Source organism: Schistocerca nitens, chromosome 3, assembly GCF_023898315.1.
Source record: "Schistocerca nitens isolate TAMUIC-IGC-003100 chromosome 3, iqSchNite1.1, whole genome shotgun sequence".
NCBI lineage: Eukaryota > Metazoa > Arthropoda > Insecta > Orthoptera > Acrididae > Schistocerca > Schistocerca nitens.
The window spans coordinates 690,051,724-690,077,068 of NC_064616.1; the positions used below are offsets into that span (position 1 = coordinate 690,051,724).

Consider the following 25,345-nt stretch of genomic DNA (forward strand, 5'->3'; position numbering starts at 1 on the left):
GTTCATAATTATGGTGTGAACAACTTATAAGCATACGATATGTATGCCGAAATTTTAGACGAAATTAATAATGTTTTTAAATTGTTGTTCTTCCTCTTGCAAAAGCCACAATGCATTTCTGCTTGCCATCTTTTTTTTATACAAAATAAACAGTATTTCAATATTGTTTACAGTTTTATTTGTCTGATAGGGAGAATTTGTGAATGTTGTGTGAAAAAATAAGTTTTATGCAACAAAGAACTTCATAAAAGCCAGGATATGACCTCGAGCCTTGTCTAGAACTTCTGAGTATGATACTTTCACCATTAACCCATTACACTTAATTAGCAACTTGTTACAGTCATTATATCCCATATTACAGGAAACTTAATGCATCAATATTTTTCAAAATCTGCAAATTGTTAAAAGCTAAAAGTTAAAGCAGCTGTCTTTCTTCATCTCCAATGATGGACGTCTGGACAAAATTTTGTCCAAACAGTGTCTACAAAAATGCATCACCTGAATAACAAATACATTTTCCTGTCTAGTTTGACCATATTTTTAAGAAATAGCCTTCTATTAAAATGCCATTACCAAAAAATGCAACACCAATATGTCAGTAAAGACACTGTTTAAACACATTAGCAGGACCTATGACAGAACATGAAGAGAGGAAGCTGATCTGCATCCATCAAGGAAGTCTTTCAGTGTATGCATTATACAAGAAACTGAAGGAGGTTAGGAGAAAAGTTCAGGGCTTTTTCTGTTACAAGAATGGGGAGATTTGAGAAGAGTTTGATATTATATAGCTTGTTGTGCACACAGTATCATTCCAACAGAAAAGCAACAAAATATGAAGTTTCTGCAACAGAAAACAACTGTGTTACCAGTTTATTAGTGTGCACAAAATATACAGTACTGGTAACCATTTATTGAGATGAACGCAATTCAAACATAGAGAACAATGCATGCATACCTGATACACATATTTCCCCAGGAAACTGTGACAGAAGTTGTCACAGGAAAAAAACTATCAGCAAAATCCAGGACTATGAAGCTGTTTACTACACATATCAGAACCTTCTATACGGATTATGATATTCAATGCTTTGAGGTATGACAACACAATGAGGGAGGTAGATCATTAACTCTAGACTGCACATTTCTGAAGATACATAGCATGATGATGCAAAGTAAAAAATAAAATCATGTTTACTGTCAGGTCTACAACTTTTGACAATACGACAAATTCTATGGAAATATCTAAAATAGTACAACAGATACATTTTGCTAACTGGTCAATGCAATAAAAATAAGATGAGCAAGCCACTCCACAGTTTCTTTTTTACAGATTTTACTACACTTGTCTTGTCGGCAGCTGAAACAGAAGGCAAGCCCTCACTTAAATTTGCTTCTGCCCTCACATCAAAATATAAATCGCACTATGGCTCACAGTTATTTGCATGGCACAAGTATCACAGACTGGGGAATGTCCTCCTTCCAGAGTAGGAACCCAGCACGAGTATATAAACAGAGGCTGTAAAAGTCATTTACATCAGATTGCATAATTTGTTAATAAGTTCACAGACTGAGTTCTAGAATAACATAACACCTCAATGTCATGATAGTCACCCACAGCTTAAAAGTTTAACCCCCCTGGGGTAAGTCTGAGCTCTACACAGTGCAAGTGAGAGCTGGTTCATATATATACTACGGCACATGTGTACAGAATAAACAAGTAGAGATTCAACCTCAAGGCCCTGCTTGCACACACTTGTCCTTGTGAACATTCTGCCTCCCCCAACCCCTATCCAGTCACTGAAGATTGTACACAACTCACCTGCAAAAATCATGTAAATATAATTGTGGAAAACAGGTACTGTAATGTAAATAATGTCTCAAAGAGTGTACATAATACACTGATGAGCCAAAACATTACAACTGCTCATCATGAGGTTGTATGCCACCTGGTGGTGATGCGTGTGCACGACTCGGTAAGGGGAGTATATAGGCGGAGCAGACACAAATGGAGAAACATTCTACTGACAATTCGGGTTACAAATGGGAAAATCAATTACATAAGTGATTCTGACAGATTGCTTTGGCCAAGCACCTGAGAATTAGTATCTCAGAAATGGCAAAGCTAATCTGCTTTTCAAACACTGCTGTTGTCAGTATCTATGGAAAGTGGTGGAAAGATGGTGAAACCACAAGTAAGTGACAAGGTGTTGGATGTCCACACCTCATCATAGAATGCCTGCTCTGTGGCAGATCTGACAACAGAATACAACGACATGTTTTGGAGAACACCATAGGCATATATTGTTGAACATGAGGCTTTACAGCTGACAACCCCTGAGTGTTCCCATTGTTGCACAGCAGAATAGTAAGTACAGGAATAAAATTTAGTTACAAAACAACGGAGATGTTGCTAAGTGGCGCATGTCTGCTGGCTACACAATGGTGTCTTAACTAAATGTCAACAAAGTTGTCCAAAGTACAAATAAGCTAGGCACACCAAGACAAGAAGAACAGATTTAGCACTTCAGCAACAGTGCAGAATAGACAGCATGTGTTACTGTAATGAGGCTAAATGTAGTAATTTCACTTAGTGGTGTCAAAGGAACACCTTTCAGGATGCAAACTTCGCATAATGGAATGCTCTGAAACCCTGAAGTTGAACAGCAGAGCAACCGAGAGCACTGATAGGCTAAGAAAACAAGAGCACATCTGGTCATCAGTGTGGAGGAGATCACATTATCAGCTGCTATAAAACCTCTGATCTGTTCACAACCCTTCCCCCACTATTCCCCACAAGCTTGTTCTCTGAGTTAGGCCATTCCAACAGTCCATCTGGATTACAGATACTGATGGAAGACCCACTCTATTAAGTAACAAGATTCTCTGGCGAACTTAACAGGTGTCTACAAGCTGCTGCCAACTGGGAGTCCACTGCTGCACTTCTGATCTGCAAACCAGATTCCTGATGGTCACAATGGTGCGTGACTGAGAATGGAGTCAGGTTGATCTTCTGTGGATGAAGAACCATTCTGCCATCTGCAATCTGTTCAACTTAAGTGCCGGGCCACCTATGTTACCGCTACTATGTCAGTAGCTGTACCACCTTACTGGCTGGGTGTTGAGGCTGCCATTTGGGCTGTCCTTTGTGTTGCTGCTGGGTCTTCCCCCTACATACTGTCTCTCTCAACAACCAGCAGCAGGGGCAACCAGATTACTAGGGTCGAGCCTCAGTATAGCTTCACTCACTCATCAGGAGTGCTGAGGCTCTTACGGAAGTCCACAACCATTCCAGGTTGCGAGGACACACAGCCACTCCATCATCCTGTGACGGGGCTGCAGCACTTCCCACAGGCAATGGAGGACCCATGTTCAGCAAGTTCCTCGTGCTTTCAAGCAATGCAGACTCAGCACAGTCACTGCTAGGCAATGCTGGGAAGGAGATGGAGTGGCTGGAAAACTCTCACCAATAAATGATTGTTAATTGAATGATGTTTAATGATTTTCCATTAGCATCCTGGCACTTGACAAGATCACTCGTCCACACTCTCTGTCAACCTCCTGATAACAATGCGATCCTGGCTCAGGTCATGACACTGATGTCAGCAGTGGTTCTGGCATACTAAATTTGAATCAGAAAGTGGTTCTAACATGCCACGTGGTGTCAGGAGAACCTGTTGTCCTACAAATTGAATGCCTGAGGCACTGACATTGGCTGTCACCATTGGCTGAGCCACATCTGTACATTAACACCCAGCAGCATTTGTCATCACATGGTTTTGAGTGACCAAATTTTTGTTGGCCTGTTTTCTTTTTCTTTTGTTTTGGGACCGTGTTGATTCAGAAGGATCTGCATAGTAATTTGAAATTGGCATTGTATAGGCCACAATAGCCTGAAAACCTATCACAGTCAAGGCATACCTGTAGGGAAGAACATTACGCCAGACTAGGTGCCAGTTTTGTAATTTATCACGGCACGAGCTACTGTATATTATGACCATGTCAGTAACATATGAAACTTTAAGACGATTTGGTCATGAAGCATGGCAGTGCAATGAATGTTGCTGCGCTAAGGAACTTAGGAAAGATTAGTATAGTTATTTTTGCTTATTGATGTTGTGTCAGTATAAAGGGATCCCATGTGTTGTGAGGTGTAGTTCAAAATGGATGTTACACAATGATCAAACGCATTCAGTAACTTTGAATGCAACCATTGAAGTTTTGAAAAATCAGGTAGTCACTTTACCAGAGATAAAACAGAACACAGCCATGTTAATGAAGAAATTCAAAGGAATTACAAACATTACATGCAGCAACTGGGCTGGTGCAAGCACATGGAGGAGATAACACTGTAGTTAGCATCCCTATTCCATCTATTGATTCAATGACAGCTAGGGTGTGTCAGATTTTCTGGATGATGTCAAGGAAGCAGCTTGCTTAGGGAACTGGTCCGATGCAACATGTATATCTATGGCTAAGTTACGGTTAGCAGGTGACGCTAAAATGTATGTCATATGCTATGAAACTATTGGTGAGGTCTGAAGAACTAACCCAATGCTATTGTAAGCAAAATAGTGCTTGGATTTTTCCGTTCACAGAAAAGCTCATGGGTTTAATGCAGAAACATAATGAATCAGTAAGGACATTCTCTGATATGATCCTTAAGCTGAACTCACAGACTTACACATTTATGCACAATGCAGAGGTGTGGAGCAGAGAATAGGGCCCTTGATGTATTCATGAGAGGTATTTCAGCAGATATGTCATGAAGGGTAGGGATGGAGAATTCTAGTGATTTGTTGTTTGCTCTCAGAATTGCCACACAGAGGAAACAGGTTTTGCAACTTGAAAACCAGTGTGACTGAGGTATTTTCTCCCCTGATGTTAAATGCAACAGAGGTTGACAAAAGGGCCACACGAAGAGGCAGTGTCACCAACCACAGTCCTCTGAATCTGGTCAGGATGGGCATGTTGTGTGACCGCGAAAATAGTAAGCAGGAGAAGCACAAGAAGCAGCAGCATTTGTTAAATGCTAACAGGAGTGCCTTGACCATCTGAGGCCATTCCCAATAAAACAGTGCATTGCAAGAATAATTGCAGACTGTTGCTCGGTTGCTATAGTAGGGAATAAGAGACAAATTCTTGATAGACAAGGCTACACATGTGTCAGTTGTTAGTCTGGACCTCTTATGTAGGTAAACTGTGCATATGTACACTAAAGGTTAATCAGCAGGTTAAAGTACCAGCAGGTACAAGAAAATTGATCTGGTTTAGTGTGGGTACAGACTTATTGAGGGAGCTGTTCTACATGGTAGAACCACTGATCTGCAATGAAGTGTTAGATAAGTCGCATTGTATGGTGTGCAGGAGCATAGTATGCATTTCAGCTATAGATAAAGAATTTATAGTTACCATGAGTTTAGACAATTTTGGCATGAACTAGGTGAGTTTTCCAATGGGCCTAATAGTCGCCAGTTATGATGCTGACAGGTTGGATGGCAGCTGCAGCCACAAGCATATCGTTAACAATTCTGCACTACGTGAGAAAGTTTAACACTTGCAACACAAAGATATTGAAGGGATGGAAGCTTTATTGTTTAGGTTCACATATTTGTTCTATACAGAGGGTCCATTGCTGGTGGCACCAATTACGCAGCACAGGACATCAACAGAGAGCTATGCTCCAGCATATATAAGAAACCATACAGGGTCCCAAATCAATTACAACCAGTAATGGGAAATTTACTGATTCATTGACAAGCTGTTGCCTGATGGAATCATTGAGGATAGTTAGTCCCTGAAATGCAAACACTGTCATTGTGCCCAAAAAGTCATTGGATGGTACCAAAAAATACAGGTTCTGTTGCGATTATCGCTTCTTAAGTGCAGATGCATATCCCATCCCAAGTATCATGGTGACATTCGCTAATCTTGGTCAACAAATAATTTTTGACTATGGATTTGAAGAGCGACTACAACCAGCTTGAGGTAGTTCTGGAAGACCTGCCAAAAACAGCATTTTTCGTAGGGAAATTATCATTATCATAGGATACAATTTGGACTAAAAAAACACTCTAGCTACATTTCAGAAACTCTTAGATGGAGTGCTTCATAGAGTGAAACTTAGAAATGCATGGTGTATCTTTATGACAATCATATTTGCAAAGGACACACAAGAACATGTGAAATGATTGGAAAGAGTCTTTAAATGACTACAAACAGCCAACTTAACACTCAGTGCTGATAAGTGCCATTTAGCTCAAACGGAAGTAAATTATCTAGAACATGTAATCAGCCAGAAAGAGTAAAGGCTGATCCACATTTATTATCAGCAGTACATGATTTTGTACCACACAAACTACAAAACAGTTACAATGTTTTTAGGCCTGTGTAATTACGATGTGTGTTCAAAAAATTCCAGAACAATCATATTTTAGCGTCAATAGTGTGTTGATGCAGCATGCTGTTGGCATCCCTGCACATGCTTGCATTTAATGTGTACCAGCTGAAAGTTTTATTGTTGTATGTCTGTTAGTTATTGTTCAGTGCTGTATCGAGTAGAAAATTGTGTCACACAGTTTGCATATTTCGAGATGGCAGAATTAGAGGAGCAATACATCTGCATTAAATTTTGTGTGAAACTTGAGAAAACCTTTACAGAGACATACCAAATGATGCAAGAAGCCTATGGTGATGAGCACTTGAGCCATAATCAGTGTTTAAAAATGGCGGGATGGAAGTTAAAGATGATCATTGTTCAGGACACCATTTGATGTCTACTGAAAATGATCATGTCAGGAACCTCAATGAAATTGTGCATGCCAGTCAAGGGCTGCCTGTCCAAGAGATTGCAGAAGAATGTAACATTTCAGTTGGATCATGTCATGAAATCCTGTCACAGCATCTTGGAATGCAGTGTTGCTGCCAGGTTTGTCCCACAGCTCAGGAGTCAAGACTAGAAAGAGCTTTGCCCTACAATCTGTGAAGAGCTTCTGGATCATGCAAATTGGTGATGAGATGCAGGTCTACAGTTATGGCATTGAAACCAAGGTCCAATCTTCACAACGTGTCAGGAAAGGTCCCCCCCCCCCCCCAAAAAAAAAAAAAAAAAAAAAAAGCTTGTCAGGTCAGGTCAAATATCAAAGCCATGCTGATAGTTTTCTTTGACTTTGAAGGAATGCTAAGTAGAAAAATTTGAGTTCTGCAAACACTAGGCAAAAGCTTGTGGCAGAAAGCAGAAGCAACAGACATACACTGTTGGGCTTTTAGGTGACAGCCACAGTTTGTGATGCACGACAGTTTACTGTTCAGAAGTATGGACCATGCATAGCCTGTCCTTCATCGTTTGGATGTGAAGTTTTGCAACAGGCTCATGATCGTTTGTTGGCAGGTCATGAAGGACATAGAACGACAAATACACACACAACGGAAAAATTTTGATGGAGGTCCAGAAAGCAAAAAGTTGACCAGTACGTGCAAGACTGTGTGCAAAGAGCAGATTTGAGTCACCGACACAGACCATTGCAAAGATTACCACAAGCGACACAACCTTCTGAAACTTTGACCTTTTAATAGAACTGCAGCTAGTAACTAGTCAATTCAAATGATAGAGGATCATTTTCCCTGGTTCATAGCAATTGTAGCAATTTCGCACCAGTGGGCAAGCACAGTCGTTAATGCAATCCTTAATAATTGGATATTAACATTTGACATTCTTGATACTATAATTATAGATCAGGATACAAATTTTGTGCCACACCTTCTGAACCAGATGTGTCGCTCGCCTGCTTCATAACAGACATATTAGCCCTTTCCATCCACAAGCAAATGGTTGTACTGTACAGATCCAATATGATTTCAAAGATGATAAGCCATTATGTGAAAGTCAACACAGTAATTGGGATACATATTTGCAATATGTTGTCTAAGCATATAATTCACAAATACACAGTAGTACAGGACTGTCACCATAAAAGGTCGAACACAGTAAAAAGATGCAATCTCCTTTCGAGTTTCTGAAACCTAAAATAGATGCAAATGTGGAGTCAGTGAAGAACTGTGTGAAACAGATCAGATATGTTTTGCAATAGGTCAAACAAGAGAATATAAAGGCACTATAACATCAAGAGAAGATGGGGCAATGTATGGGGAAATTAAAACAGTAACAAGGTGGTCAGTGGGTTTTTGTAACTAATACACATCAAATGGAAGAATGAAAAAGTTTTTAACTAAGTACCAGCGTCCATTATTAGGTGAGAGATGATATTGCCAGTGACCATGAAGATACAGTTTCTTTTTGAAAACATTTATTATTTCTGTAAACTGAGTCAAACTATACAATGGAGTGGTAAACACTTTGCCACAGATTCCAATATCCCAGGTGGTCAAAACTTTAGGAGGGTGAAGAAGCCAGGAGTTAAAACTGTTTAGGATTCATGCAGTGTACCACATGTGTTAAGACCACATGTTTAGTTTCCTTTTGTTAACTGTGCACATTTGTTTTTGTTTCAAACAGTGGGATTTGTTTTTTTTTCTCTCTCTCTCTCTTTTTTTTCTTCTGGGGTTTTTGTTCTTGTTTATGCTGGATAGTGTAGTATTCAGTAGTATTTTGTTATGCACCAAAGCTTTTGGAAGGAGGGAGGGAAAATGATGAGAAATTCCTTTTTCTCCGGTGGTATGCTAGCACAGGTGGCCAGGATGAATACAGATATTTTGCTGCTTCTATTATCTCGTACAGTGGATAGAACCAACCTCTTAAATCTGCAGTTGTGTTCTCAAGACCCAACATCCTGTTAACCAGTCATCAGTGAATGCTTGGTTTAACTCTGAATATTTGAAAAATGAGTAATGAGGTGCAAGAGTTTGAAGATACCTTTGGGTAACTGCAGAAAGAAGCTAAGGAAAAGGGAATTCTAGCAGAGATGGAGGAGGAATCTAGCAGGTTGCAACTGAGGCAGGTAACTGACTGAAGCCAAGAACATTGATTTGGAAAAAGAGAGGATGGATAAACACAAGTGGGGAAACTTTTAAAGCAGTGTTTGGAACAGCAGATGATGAGGATATTCAAAATTTAAATAACACCCTAGGCCAGGTGCAAGTAGTAGCAGACATTATGAAGAGTTTGGTGGAATGGCATACCAACCAACTGAGGAATATGGAACAAGCTGTACTAAATAACACAAGAGTGGTACAGAAACTGACAATGGATTTGATGCAGTATAGTAGAAGCATTAAGCAGATTATAAATTAATCTTAGAAGGGTACAGAACCAACCACAGGAAATAGATGGGCAAATAGTTGTAGCCAAACTTTTATGGATTTTGGCAGATAGTTACAATGAAGCAAGATTGGTGACAGAAACATTGCAAGAAGCTGTTTTCCGTGCCATAAATGCACAGCTAAGCACAACAATATTGTAACCACAGCAGTACTTAGCAACACTACAAGAAGCACAAAAGGATTTTATAACTGAGTTACAGCATATAGCAGAACCAACTGATAGCAACTAGCAATATTTTACATGTCAGTAGCTGATGTGAAAACAGATGGAGTGCGACTACACATGTCAATACATTTTCCGGTAACAGGTTTAAACACCCGACATCAAAATTGTATTATACACCATTAAACCGTGAAATGGAGCACAGTAAGAAAATGGGTACAAGTACGGACTGTGAAGTACTGATAATTTTGAAGAACAGAGAAACATTTGTGCTGTTGTCCACAGAAGAGTTACAGATCTGCCAGTGGAAGATATTACAGTCTGACTGACCAGAGTAGTCACGAGTGACATGCACATGTAAAGTACAATTGTTCCTGGGGAAGTCTGAAGCAACAATGTGTTGGAGGTAAGTATTCATCCCTTGTGTGCATTTCCAAGGAGTAGGTGCACACTGGATATATTTGTTATACATTTTGGAAATTGTAATAAGAAAAGAAAGCCACTGGGTATGCCTGAAACAGAGTTAAAAAATAGTACAATCTTAATAAATGGAATGGTTTGCAATATAGCTGGAACAATATTTCGCTTACCAGCAACAATTACAGGTACAGCAGTAATCGAGTTGTCAAACTCTTTGCTGTTTTGGCCAGGGAAGAGGGGAGAAATACTGCCATGCCAAAACAGGGCATTTTTAAATGATACCATAAACCTAGATATTCTTCTCTTAGTAGACCAACTACTAGAATCACAGAAAGTGTATTTCTGCAGAAAAGATGTTACAACACATCCAACAGTACTACAAGAAGCAGCAGAGAATCAGGTTATAAACTTAAGCATTTCAGCTACTAGTACTTTAATAATTATGATTCCTACATGAGAAAGACTATACTACACCCAGAATTATCTGTGCATGAGTTACCTATTGCTTGGTTTAGCAATATAACAGGAAACACAATGGAGTAGTTAGAGCGAATCAGACATCTAAGCACTAGAAAGCAGGATTAAGGAACTGAATAGGAATTAGTACAATATTTTAAGGGGATTAAGATTTGTGATGTTGACTTCAATTTTTATAACAGAAATAGTCCAAGACGGAGGGATTAAAAAGACATGTAGACTAGTACAAAGGTGTGAATATACAGGACGAATTTTTTAAGGCTTGGGGAATGTTGTACAGCAGAATAGTTAGTAAGTGCAGGAATAAAATTTTGTTAAGAACCAACCAATATGTTGCCAAGTGAATTGAGTCTGCTGACTATGCAATGGTGATGAAACCAAATTTCAACACAGGATGCCCGAAGTAGAAACACAGGGGCAGCCTATTTTATCAGACTTTGCAAGACAGAAGCCAAGAACACACTTCAAAACTCCAACAACAGTGCAGAACAGACAGAAAAAGTTACCATAATGAGGCTAAAATAAGTAACTTCACTTCAGAGATATCACAAGAACACTTTTCAGCATGCAAACTTCACATATAGGAACACTAAAACCCTGAAGTTGAGCACTAGAGAAGCTGAGAGCACTGACAAGCTCAGAAAATGAGAGCACATTCAGTCATCAGTGTGTGTGTGTGTGTGTGTGTGTGTGTGTGTGTGTGTGTGTGTGTGTTTTGGGAGGAGGGGGGGGGAGGGGGAGATCACATCATCACCCTTTACAAAATCTCTGCGCCCCCCCCCCCCCCCCTCAACCTCATTCTCAGAGGTAGGCCACTCCATCTGAATTACGGATACTGATGGAAGATCTGGTGCTATGGTGAATTCAAAAGGTGTTTACAAGCTGCAGCCACCTCGGAGTCCACTGCTGCACTCCTGACCTACAAGCCATATTCCTACCAGTCACAATGGTAACTGACTGATGATGGGTTCCAGGTTGATCTTCCATGGATGAAGAACTGATCTGCCCATCTGCAATCTGTTCAACTTAGGCACTGGACAGCTAGCACCTGTGTTGCCACTATTGGGACAATACAAGTACCGCCTTACTGGCTGGTACTCTGCACTGCGGAAGGATAAAAAGTGCTTCAACAGTAAAGTAAGGGGAATTGTGTCCACTCTTAATCTGGAGCAAATGCCAGCGATTGCGCATTAGAGCAGCAACGATACTGCAGGGTACGATAATCAAGAAATGCTTTAATTTTATTTCACAACATCAGAAGAACCTGAAATTTAGTTTACTTTTATGGGCAAGTTACTAAACAATATTATGTGGGATACTATGGTGGTGCTTCAATGCCATGTAGCTGTATTTTCCTTTGACAGTAATGAAGACAAAGTGCTGCAGCAATAACTTAAGTAAACATGAAGTAAATAATTTGAGATTTTTACAAGTATGTCACAAGTGCTATATAAGAAACAATAAATTTAAATGCTGTAAAAAGTGAGCCTGCTAAGAAGCTGGGTGAGAGCTATTTATTATATCTTACGGAGCAACTAACCAAGATATACTGCAACACCCAATCAAAAAATTGTATGCATTAAGAAACTGCATGGATAAACAATCTCAAATGGAACATGGTAACTATTAACGCTTTGTATCCCAACAATTAAAAAAATTAATTTTTTTTTTTGCAAAATTAACCTTTTCATAGTAAGAATCCATAAAACCAGAAATTGAAAAAAAATAATAAAAAATAAACAATGAATTCTTTTAAGGAGGTGGTTTCACTTTAGAACAACTAGGACATACAGTTTTCGACGACCCATCAGTTCATGTGATATGACAAGCAACTTTACATTTTTTATAGACACTCCCACATTTTGAAACTTCCATGAACTCATAAAGCATAAAACAAACTATAGTCCTAAATACCAAGCAAAACTGGTCAAAAAATTTAATAAATTTGCATCAAAAGTACATACTGCTCCAGTGGCTTCATTTCCAAACCACTGATAAAAGCAGTACTAAAAATCAAATTTACTTTACAATAACTTTAGATATACTTACTTTCTTTGCCAATGATCTAATACAATAAAAAAAGGGGAGGTCATCATCTCCAATAATAACATAGCACAATCTCCCCACCGACTGTTGCTTCGAATGCTATATGTGACTGATACAATGCACTACATTTGTGAAAGTACTTAAGTGTACCACAGGATGTCTCTGTCTTGCAATAGCATCAGTGGTTTCACGCAAAAGGTACTTATACTTCAAAACAATATTAATAAAAATGATGGTTTGAGATGGAAACCTGGTGCTCAAAGAATTAGGGGAAAGGTGAGTACAACATGTAAAGAATAACAGGAACATGATTGGATCAAACTGATTTACTTATTTATTTATTGATTTATTTACTTTAATTTTATTCACATTTTGCAGCTTCAAATATGACTGTATTCGATAAACCAGAAGTATGAAGGCTTTTTTTTAATTCATACTTCCAGAAAATTATTTTTTTTATTGCTTTATTACTAGAACTGCATCATTTACCACTCATGACTGGACAGACTCCATCATGATTACATACATTGTGGTAGCGTCTTTGAGGGGATGTGGACGGATTTAATTCTAGTTACTGAAATGATAGGAAAGAGTAAGAGTAGAAAGAAGACAAAACAATCTTGAATAGACATCGCATTCCACCACTTATAATAGGGTCATTACCAACAGCGAGAAACCTGCAAAAATAATCACGGACTTCTTTAAATGTTGCACAGTTCAATAGCTGAATCAAAAACATAGATGGTTAATAATATAAATAACAGTATTCAAGTACTGGCGAATATGAAGTCATTGCAGCAGTGTACTGTAGGTCTCTAGAAGAGCGTAGTGTTCCAAAGGATTGGAAAAGGGCACAGGTCATCCCTGTTTTCAAGAAGGGACGTCGAACAGATGCGCAGAACTATAGACCTATATCTCTAGCGTCGATCAGTTGTAGAAATTTTGGAACATGTATTATGTTTGAGTATAATGAATTTTATGGAGACTAGAAATCTACTCTGTAGGAATCAGCATGGGTTTCGAAAAAGACGATCGTGTGAAACCCAGCTCGCGCTATTCGTCCACGAGACTCAGAGGGCCATAGACATGGGTTCCCAGGTATGTGCCGTGTTTCTTGACTTCCGCAAGGCATTCGATATAGTTCCCCACAGTCGTTTAATGAACAAAGTAAGAGCATATGGACTATCAGACCCATTGTGTGATTGGATTGAAGAGTTCCTAGATAACAGAACGCAGCATGTCATTCTCAATGGAGAAAAGTCTTCCGAAGTAAGAGTGATTTCAGGTGTGCCGCAGGGGAGTGTCGTAGGACTGTTGCTATTTACAATACACATAAATGACCTTGTGGATGACATCGGAAATTCACTGAGGCTTTTCGCGGATGATGCTGTGGTATATCGAGAGGTTGTAACAATGGGAAATTGTACTGAAATGCAGGAGGATCTGCAGCGAATTGACGCATGGTGCAGGGAATGGCAATTGAATCTCGAAGTAGACAAATGTAATGTGCTGCGAATACATAGAAAGAAAGATCCCTTATCATTTAGCTACAATATAGCAAGTCAGCAACTGGAAGCAGTTAATTCCATAAATTATCTGGGAGTAGGCATTAGGAGTGATTCAAAATGGAATGATCATATAAAGTTGATCGTCGGTAAAGCAGATGCCAGACAGATTCATTGGAAGAATCCTAAGGAAATGCAATCCGAAAACAAAGGACGTAGGTTACAGGACGCTTGTTCGCCCACTGCTTGAATACTGCTCAGCAGTGTGGAATCCGTACCAGATAGGGTTGATAGAAGAGATAGGGAAGATCCAACGGAGAGCAGCGCGCTTCATTACAGGATCATTTAGTAATCGCGAAAGCATTACGGAGATGATAGATAAACTCCAGTGGAAGACTCTGTAGGAGAGACACTCAGTAGCTCGGTACGGGCTTTTGTTGAAGTTTCAAGAACATACCTTCACCAAGGAGTCAAGCAGTATATTGCTCCCTCCTACGTATATCTCGCGAAGAGACCATCAGGATAAAATCAGAGAGATTAGAGCCCACACAGAGGCATACTGACAATCTTTCTTTCCATGAACAATACGAGACTGGAATAGAAGGGAGAACCAATAGAGGTACTCAAGGTACCCTCCGCCACACACTGTCAGGTGGCTTGCGGAGTATGGATGTAGATGTAGATTTGATGTATTAAAAATCACCTACTTTGAATGTGTGTGGTCAAAGCTGCAAGTACAGCAATACAAAATGAACTTGCAAAAGACTACAGAATGTCTACAGGGGAAGACAATTCTCGACACTGAAACTACTACTACTACTACCACTACTACTACTACTACTACTACCACCACCACCACCACCACCACCACCACCACCACCACCACTATTACTACTCCATGCTTTATAGTAGTCAGTGACATGCCCCCACACTTCTCCTGGACGTTTTCTAATGTCATCGGTTTACCCTCTCAGCAATCTCTCTGTTGCCCTCTATGCAGCCATGAGTTTGCACATGGTTTTCCCATTACAAGTCCATGTGATGATAATATACATCAATTGTAAGCTACCTGTTTCTGGCACATCAAAAGCTTAGGTCTACTGTTTCTTTTAATGCACACAACAGGTTCAGGAGGATTTTTAGATGAGGGAGGTGCATACCACAGGGTGGTTTGCAAAGATGATCTGACAAGGAGGTTCAATAATCAAAAAAGGAGGAGGACAGAGGAGAAATACTCAAAACAAACTGATATGGGGACACCAGTCTTTGGTTGCGTTTGTAGAAGATGAATCCCCATTATGGGGAAAATGACACTGTGATGCAAGTGTTCTGGGAAACTGTGGGCAATTATTGTGTAATATAATAGTAACTGACAGTATCTGGTCTATGGAGGAGGAATCCCAACCTCTGCCAGGAGGCTGTCCACAGGGCTTGCTCAAAAGGTGCCAGTCGCAAGTAGGATCCTGTGATGGTGCTCTGGATCTAGTGGCTATAATGCTGATGAGATCACTAATCCATAAGCCTGACTTATGAATCCAGTTGAGTTACAATGAGAGCTTTGTTAAAATGCAAGAGGGTTGACTGGTCTGCACACCAGGATGTGTGACCAAGGTAACTGAGTGTCTAGTCTCAACAGGCACTTCATTTGAAGCTGGCAAATACATGGTAGCCATGTCAACCAGGCACCAAATAAAAGTTCCAAAAAACAAGCTGAATCTACCACATCAAGCAGATCATTGCAAAGGTAAAACTTCTGGATTTGGATGAACAATTCTGCGACAGAAGAAGTGCATAACATACATTTCAGATCAAAGGAAAATTTAGTCCACAAAACTAAAATTGTGAAACAGAATTGCTGGCCAGTACTTACTTTCAGGAGATGAAATGTCTAGCACTGCTGATAGACACATGGAAAAGTAAAACAGCAACACTCCTAACTTTTGGAGCCAATAGGTCCCACGTCGGGGAGAGGAGTATCTTAAGGAAGGCTAAAAATGAAGGGCAGGTCACCCAGCCCCCAGGATGAGAGAGTCCTAGTCCCACACTTTCACACATGTCTATCGGTAGTACTAGTCATTTCCTCTCCTGACAGTATGTACTGGAGAGAAATTCTCTCTTAATAAATAACATGTTTTGGCAGTAGAATACTAGAATTTATGGGTGAGGGTCCAGCACTGCACTGTCGCTGCTGCTCAGTAAGACTCTCAATTTAGCTGTAGCAAGTACAAAAGCCATCAACACACAGGAACAATGAGACTACATGTGCTGGGGCCCCTGCAAGGCCGTTAATTAGAGCCAGTCATCTCAGCTTTCAGTCTCGCCTGCAAGCTAGTCACCACCTTGAGTTGTACTCACAGCCACAAGATGCAATGGGGCAATAGCAAGCGATAAAACATCTGCCATGATAAGTCTGCTAGTTCCCACTGCACTCATAAGACTCAGACATTCGAGTACCATTGGTTACGGAGCTGTGACGATGATAGAGGATGGTCTGGCAATGTCAAGATGAAAAGTAAAACAGAATTGACACCTTGCACATCGTTCACCAAAACAGCCGATAACTCAGACAGCAAACATAAATTAGAATGTAAGTGGTTAAAAAAAGGGCATGCCATTACGAAATGGCGAACCATCAAAGGTTGAGGACAATGACGATTACCACTTAACAAATGGAGATGGTTAAAAAGACAGTGCCCAATATGCAACCTACCTAAAATAATCTCCTTGTGGCCAGAGGGCTGAGAGGATGTCAGCCAAGCTGCTGGGGGAGGTTTAATGCCCAGAGCTTGTCCCCATGAAGGGAAGACCAGTGGTGACGCCAAAGTGACACAACCTATTGACAGATCATCGAAAGGAATGGAAGAAGTAGGAGGCTGAGGTAGGAGAACTGCAGCCATGACAGCAGCATCAGTGGCCTCATTTCCCATCAAACCGACATGACCAGGGACCCACATAAACATCACAGTGGCTCCATCAAGAGTGAGCAAGTGACAGCTTTACTAAACCAATTGAACTACGGGATGGACAGTGTACAGCACACAGAGGCTCTTAAGTGCACTGAGAGAGTTGGAGCAAGTGACACAATTGAAAAGCCTGTGTTGCCAGATGTACTGCATTGCCACAGGGCGAACAGCTCCTCTGTAAATACTGAGCAGTGTTCCGGAAACTGATACCGAAAACCGTCGGTGCCAATGATGAAAGCACACCTGTCACCACGGTCAGTCCGAGAGCCATCAGCGTACACAAAGGTACTATCGTCAAATTCCGTGTGAAGGTCGAGAAACATATGATGATAGAATGAGTCTGGAATAGTGTCCTTAGAAAGAGAAGGACATCCAAGGTGAACACGGGCCACCACACGAAGCCAAGATGGTAAAGGGTTCACACACATCAGGAAAGTGGCAGGTACCGTGAAGTTAAGCTGCTGAAGCACTACTCGTAAGCAAACTCCAGGAGAACAACACATCGGTATGACAGCAGTAGTTCGGCGGCTTGTGCATACAGACTTTCAATGTGGATTGTATTGACACAGCATAAGGGGGATGGACATGCAGATGCATAAACAAAATTCTTATAGCCTAGTTTCGAACAGAAAAGAGATTGGTAAAAATGGAGGAGAGTGATCCGATTGGACGCATATGACACTGAGGGACCAGGTACAGCAGACAGCCAGGTAAGACGTGGGAGTAACAAGAAAGTTTCCTATTGAGCATGAGCCCCAGGAATTTTGTAGTTTCAATGAACGAAAGAGCAACAGGCCCAAGATGAAAAGATGGTGGAAGAAACCTAACGCACTGCCAGAAATTCATACAAATAGTTTTGTCAGTGGAAAATCGAAAGACATTGTCGATGTTCCATGAGTAAAGATGATCGAGATAATGCTGAAGATGCCGCTCAAGAAGACAAGTCAGTGGAGAACTACAGTATATGACAAAATCATCAACACAAAGGAGCCAGAGACGCCCAGTGGGAGACAGGCGATTATATGGTTAATAGTTACAGCAAAGAGGTTCCTGAGGCACACAGTTTTTCTGGACAAAGATGTCCAGCAAGGCAGAACCCACACATACCTTGAAAACTTTTAAAAATTCCTTAAGGAAACAGGGCAAGTAGCCTCGGAAGCCCCACCTGTAGAGAGTACAGATGATACTAGTCCTCGAGCAGGTGTTGTACGCTTTTTCCAAACGAAAAAACACAGCCACAGTCTGGTATTTCTGCAAAAAACCATTCATGACATGGTTGACAAAGTGACAAGATGGTCAACTGCAGAATTGCATGCTCGAAATCTACACTCCTGGAAATTGAAATAAGAACACCGTGAATTCATTGTCCCAGGAAGGGGAAACTTTATTGACACATTCCTGGGGTCAGATACATCACATGATCACACTGACAGAACCACAGGCACATAGACACAGGCAACAGAGCATGCACAATGTCGGCACTAGTACAGTGTATATCCACCTTTCGCAGCAATGCAGGCTGCTATTCTCCCATGGAGACGATCGTAGAGATGCTGGATGTAGTCCTGTGGAACGGCTTGCCATGCCATTTCCACCTGGCGCCTCAGTTGGACCAGCGTTCGTGCTGGACGTGCAGACCGCGTGAGACGACGCTTCATCCAGTCCCAAACATGCTCAATGGGGGACAGATCCGGAGATCTTGCTGGCCAGGGTAGTTGACTTACACCTTCTAGAGCACGTTGGGTGGCACGGGATACATGCGGACGTGCATTGTCCTGTTGGAACAGCAAGTTCCCTTGCCGGTCTAGGAATGGTAGAGCGATGGGTTCGATGACGGTTTGGATGTACCGTGCAGTATTCAGTGTCCCCTCGACGATCACCAGTGGTGTACGGCCAGTGTAGGAGATCGCTCCCCACACCATGATGCCGGGTGTTGGCCCTGTGTGCCTCGGTCGTATGCAGTCCTGATTGTGGCGCTCACCTGCACGGCGCCAAACACGCATACGACCATCATTGGCACCAAGGCAGAAGCGACTCTCATCGCTGAAGACGACACGTCTCCATTCGTCCCTCCATTCACGCCTGTCGCGACACCACTGGAGGCGGGCTGCACGATGTTGGGGCGTGAGCGGAAGACGGCCTAACGGTGTGCGGGACCGTAGCCCAGCTTCATGGAGACGGTTGCGAATGGTCCTCGCCGATACCCCAGGAGCAACAGTGTCCCTAATTTGCTGGGAAGTGGCGGTGCGGTCCCCTACGGCACCGCGTAGGATCCTACGGTCTTGGCGTGCATCCGTGCGTCGCTGCGGTCCGGTCCCAGGTCGACGGGCACGTGCACCTTCCGCCGACCACTGGCGACAACATCGATGTACTGTGGAGACCTCACGCCCCACGTGTTGAGCAATTCGGCGGTACGTCCACCCGGCCTCCCGCATGCCCACTATACGCCCTCGCTCAAAGTCCGTCAACTGCACATACGGTTCACGTCCACGCTGTCGCGGCATGCTACCAGTGTTAAAGACTGCGATGGAGCTCCGTATGCCACGGCAAACTGGCTGACACTGACGGCGGCGGTGCACAAATGCTGCGCAGCTAGCGCCATTCGACGGCCAACACCGCGGTTCCTGGTGTGTCCGCTGTGCCGTGCGTGTGATCATTGCTTGTACAGCCCTCTCGCAGTGTCCGGAGCAAGTATGGTGGGTCTGACACACCGGTGTCAATGTGTTCTTTTTTCCATTTCCAGGAGTGTACATTGTGCAGTGGCTAGTAAATTGCGAGACTCTAGCCACCATAGTAGCTGGCCATGAATCATACATTCTATCACCTTGCAAACACAGCTGGAGAGAGAAATGGGGCGATAGCTATAAGGAAGGTGTTTGTCCTTACTGGGCTTAGGTATGGGTATGACACAGTGGCTTCACGCCACCATCTCTGAAACGTACCCTCTGCCCAGATGCAATCATACACCTGAAGGAGAAAGTGCTTACCTGCAAGTCTAAGGTGCTGCAACACCTGAATGTGATCATCATCTGGCCCTGGAGCGGAGGATCGGGGTGAAGTGACAGCATGATCTAGCTCCCTCATAGTGAAAGTGGCATTGCAGCACTTGCAATTCTGAGAAGAAATATGTATCACCTGTTTGTTTCTGATGGAGGAAGGCAGGGTGATAGTGGATGGAGCTCAACATCTCCGTAAAATACCGGCCCAAGGTGTCTGAGATAGCAATCCAGAAGAATGTGACAATACTGCACATGCAACTGTTTATAACATATACAGTTCGCCATCATAGGATGATGGTTAAAAAACATGGAGAGCACATCTCAGTGCGGGAACTGTGTCATGGCACGCCTCAGTCCACCAAGGGACTGAGACATGGCACAGTAAAGATGAAGTGCGAGGAATGGAACATTCTGTGGTGGTAAGGATAATGTTCATAAGGTATTCTACTTGGTCATTACAACTGGGGACATGTTGTTTGTCGAAGGTCACCAGGTAAGAGTAAAGCCTCCAGTTGGTCTTAGAAAGCTGTGATTTGGGTATGCACGTAGGTGGATAGGAGTCAGCAAATGGATAGCACACTGGAAATGGTCGCTGGAGTACATGTCAGAGAGAACGAGCACTCGAGACGATGGGCAGAGTGGGCAGTGCAAAAGGAGAGGTCCAAATGTGAACAGGTGTGTGTGGAGTCTGAAAGAAATGTGGGTGCTCCAGTGTTAAGGCTGATGAGGTTGAGTTGATTGAGAAGGTCAGCCAAGCGGGCACGTCTCCGACAGGGTTTTGGGAGAGCTCCAAAAGAGGATTGTGCACATTAAATTCACGGAGCAGCAAAAAGGGGTGGCGGAGTTGCCAAATAAGCTGGAGGAAGTCTGCTCTGGTGGCACTAAATTATGGAGGGATGTAAACAGTACAAAGGGAAAAGATGAAGTGAGGAAGGAAAATGTGGAATGCAACAGCTTGAAGCCAGGTGCTTAGGGAGGTAGTTTGACTATGAATGTCATCCTGGATGAGCAGCATGACTCCCCCACAAAATGGGATGCCATCCTAGCGCGGAGGTTAAAGCGGACCAGAAAGAAATTAGAAAGGTCAAAGTGGTCATGAGGACACAATTTCATTTCCTGGAAGCAGAGAACAAGTGGACACTTCGATTCCAAGAGCAGCCATAATTCCTCCTTGTTGGATCTAAGGCCACGAACATTCCGTTGGAGGAAAGTCATGATAAGGAAAGTACTGAAGGTGTGTAGCCTTGGCGGCTGCCAAGTGACAGCCTTCGAAGACACTCTCCTACAGGATGCAGAGGCTGGAGGATCTTGCTCCATGAGATCTACAGAGGTGTCAGCATTCTCCTCAGACTGCAGAGTCAAGGGCAGAAAAACAGTTGGTGGTGTGCACCAGTGACATGGAGGCCAGTTGGGTGAGGGTATCACGTGGTGACACGGTTGAACAAGGTCTCTGAGTCAGCGAAGGAGTAGACCATTTGCCTTTTTTTGATTTCTTGGAGCCTTTCTGGTTGATGGAGAAAGGCTCAGGTGTTTGTTGGCTGGAGGGATTTAAGAAGTCTTCATGGGAGTATGCCTTTTGTCCTTTCCAGCCCGCCAGCTGAGTAGCAGGTGACTTTACCCTGTGCAGCAAAATTTTGGAGGAGGAGAGACAGGTGCTAGTGTGACACTGAGTGATCTTACAACCTATGTGCTGAATTTAAGGTCACATGTCTGCATTGCCATGTCCTCCATGGAGTGAGATGTAGCAAGAACAGTACTGTAAGTGCTGGATGGTAAAACACAGGGTTTCTAACTAACTAACAACTTGTAAGCAACAGGGTAAGGCACTTTTTCCTTCACCCAGATCTCCTGGATGGCCTGCTCATCAAGGTACATGGGACAATCTCGGGAGGAGGCTGCATGGTCACCATTGCAATTGATACAGCAGGGAGGAGGAGGAGGAGGAGGAGGAGGAGGAGGAGGCAGCAAATAATCGGTCTCATGAGCATCCCTACCACAGGTTACACATTTGGTTGGGTGTCAACAGAACATTCGAGAGTGGTAGCAGCGCATCGGGTTCGGAATGTACGGTCTGGCTGTGGTAACTTCACAGCTGGCTTTGACATTCGAGGGAAGCACTACTCTATCAAACATGAGAAAAAGAATGTCTGAGGGCACTAAGGATGCATCTATCGTTTTCATCACCTGATTGCCTGCAATGACACACTGATCAGAGAGGGAAGATTGGGTTTCTGCATTGGTTAGACCATTGCGCAACCTAGTGTAAATAACACCACGTGAAGAATTCAGCATTTGATGGACCTCGAAATGAATAAGATAGCCATGGAGGAGCAAAGCTGCAAGTAGTAGTTGTGCTTGAGAATCAGAAGTAGCCTCCAAAAGCAAAGTGCCATTGTGTAAACAAGAGCACAATTCCACATGGCCGGCAATTACAACAACAACTTCTTCAATAATAAACGGATTTAACCGTAGCAAAGGTCTGACCGTCTTCAGTACGTGAAAGCATGAGCAACAGTGGTGCAGCTGGGAGGGTCTTTGAATCACTAGCCTCATTCCATTTAAGTTTAGTAGATGTAGACCGTAAAGAAGGTGATTGTGAGAAAACCCCCCATGATTGCCAACATCACCAAGGGCGGGCTCCTTCCAACTGGAGACCCCCTCCAGAGGGGGCACACCTCCCTTAGGCGATTGTTCACACCTCAGGTCACACATTCCGAACACCCGACAGAAGAACCAATTAGTAATTTGGGAATGTCACAGCACAGGCCATCACCCCTCCCTGCGCCTGGCCTGTACCAGGAACCCTACCTGTCAACCCGGGGCTGGGAATTGTGTGTTACCCAGTCACCTGTTAGCATCAGATGAGTGGGTCGGTCTTCAGGACTGCACACAGAGGAAGCAGAAAAAGAGGAACCTCAAATGCCGAAACGGAGGAAGGATAGGAGAAGCAGAGTGAAGAAAGTAATAAGAACAAAAAAAAAGTGGAGAGATTGTTCTGATGTCAGGCCACTGAAAATGCAGAACACATTCCCAAAAGCATCCCAGAGTTGTTCCCAAAGGGAAGGGGGAAAAATAGCAAGAGCATGACATGCAGCACAGAAGAGGAAAGATGCTGCAAAGGCTGGGACCCTGTGGTAGCCAAGCATGAACTCGCCAAAGAGTTGTGAGCTCCGGGGGTTTTTCAGTGTTCTAGGCTGTTGTATACTATGTTACAGTGCTTCAATCTCTACTACATTAAAATAACTGAGTATTTAATGACTTATTTATCTTGCATTTTTATTTATATTTTTCATTTAAATATGACAAAGAATATTATTTCCTCCACTGAACAGTCATAATTTGAGTTTGATTACCTACAGAAATGTTTTACTTATTGGCACATACTCAGTGAATGAATCATGTGACTATTTTCTGGCACTGCTATGTTTCTAAACAAGGCAGCAAGAAAATGCAAACATCAAAACTTTGTGAAGATGAAATAATGAATTCATTAAATTTGTACATATTATGTTTGCAGTTTTCATTGCGGGTCATTCATTGTAACACTTCACTGATTTCCCTTCCCAGATGAGAATGACTGAGTTGGTAGTTGTCAGAAGAGTGTCACATTCAGCACAGACCTTTGTAGGACTCCATTCTTGTGTGTGAACGGTACTGTAGGATGGGACAACTCAAATGCATAACAACTGAAGAGTGAAAAAATTCTGGGTAAAAAACTGGGAAGAAGTCTATGAGGTAATGCCAAGACATATGATAGGGCTTTTTTAAATCAAAGGAGGCTTTGATGAGCTGTTGGTGACACAAAGTCCATCATCATTATGGACTCCTGGTAAATCACGTGGTTAGCTGTATACTAGCCTTTCATAAATCCACACTGGGCATTAGATAAAGGACTTCTAATCTCAAGCGATCAAGACAGTCACTGGTTCACTATTTGTTTGGGTGGATTATACAGAGCATTCATAAGTTTGATTGGTCTGTAACTGCCGAACTCATGGGGTTTCACCTTGTTTCAAGAGTGGGACAAATGTGCTTTCAGTTCGGTGGGTTGGGAACGCATCATCATACCAGATACAATTAAAAACCACAAAGACATGGGTTCAATAATCCATGGATACATATTGTAGCATTTAATAGTGTATATTATCCGGTCTCAGTGCCACATTGTTGCCAAGCTCCAGAGCTCTGAGAAGTTCCTATTCACTGAAAGCAGCATTATATGGTTCCAGATATAATGTAGTGAAGGACAGGCTGTAATTCCCTAAATGTCTTTTGTACATAGAAGGCTGAGAGGTCATGGTTTGGACTCTATAGCAAGGCGTGCGTGGTGTTCAGCAACAATAGTATGGACAGTATGAACATTGTGCTGCAGAAGGTTATCAGGAATGCTGGTTGCTAGCTGGCAGTTGTAGATACACTGTAACTTGGCCCATACCCATGAAGAAGTAGTATGGGTCTGAATGGTAGCAACATAACTTTCCCAACATTTTTTCTGATGTTTGATGGAGTAGTGTAGCTGAGCAGAGAGCCTTTTAAAGACAATACGGTTTCCCATTGGCAGACAGTGCATATGTCATTGAAGTGCCTGCCTGCAACCTTATATTGTCTTGGCAATTTGATGTGTGACTAGTTTGCAAAGCATTCGAGACAACACTGCTACTATTAATGTTGTGATAGTTTTATTGTGTAGTACATTGTTGACATTTCCTTGTTGAGTAGCACTGGATTGTATTTTGGTATTGAAAGCATGTCAATTAGCTTTTTTTGAGGGCCTATCATTGTGTGCACTTAGCTGGTTAAGGCTGTAGAAGGGACATGACAATCTGGAAATGATCAGTATCTTAGATGCCATTGTGTAACATCAGTTGGCTTGACTGGAGGCTGGAGCTACACACTGAGAGAACACTGGAAGAATATGTTCCATGTGCCACACTAGAATGAGTTGGGAGTGGCATCGCTCAAGATCCACGATTACTTGTTGCATTAGATAGCCTAGTTAGATGTCCCAACACCACCCCACAATGGGTTGTGGGCATTTAAATATTCAAGGAGGAGGAAAGATAGGTGTAACTGATGTATAGCGTTAGATATATTAATATGTTTGTGCCCAATCTGGGGGGGAAGGTAAATGATAAAGAGAGTAAAATGAATAGTTGTCCTTATGTTTTGTTTTGTATTAGGATGTAAAAATAACTAGGGTCATACATACCCATGTCAGAACCACAAAACATGAAGAAAAAAAAAAGTTAAAAGCAACTACATGTTATGCCCAATCGACGGAAGGAAAGACAGACAGAAACAGGGACTTTGAGAAAGGGTCCTGAACTAAAGATTAAATGTCCTTTGCCATATTGCTATGATGCATAAAAAATAAAATTTGGTCAACAGCTCATGCATCACTCGCTAAAATGGCCTATAACTCAGATGGCAAACATAAATTAGAATGTAAGTGGTTACAAAAAAGGGCATTCTGTCATGAAATGGCAGACCGTCAAA

At 42.2% G+C, this 25,345-nt stretch overlaps 1 protein-coding gene across 2 annotated transcripts in view; it reads right to left on the reverse strand.

The window, feature by feature from the left end:
• LOC126249719 (dnaJ homolog subfamily B member 9-like) overlaps positions 1–25,345 on the reverse strand; it is a 42,389-nt gene that overhangs the window by 1,560 nt on the left and 15,484 nt on the right. The window lies entirely within an intron of this gene.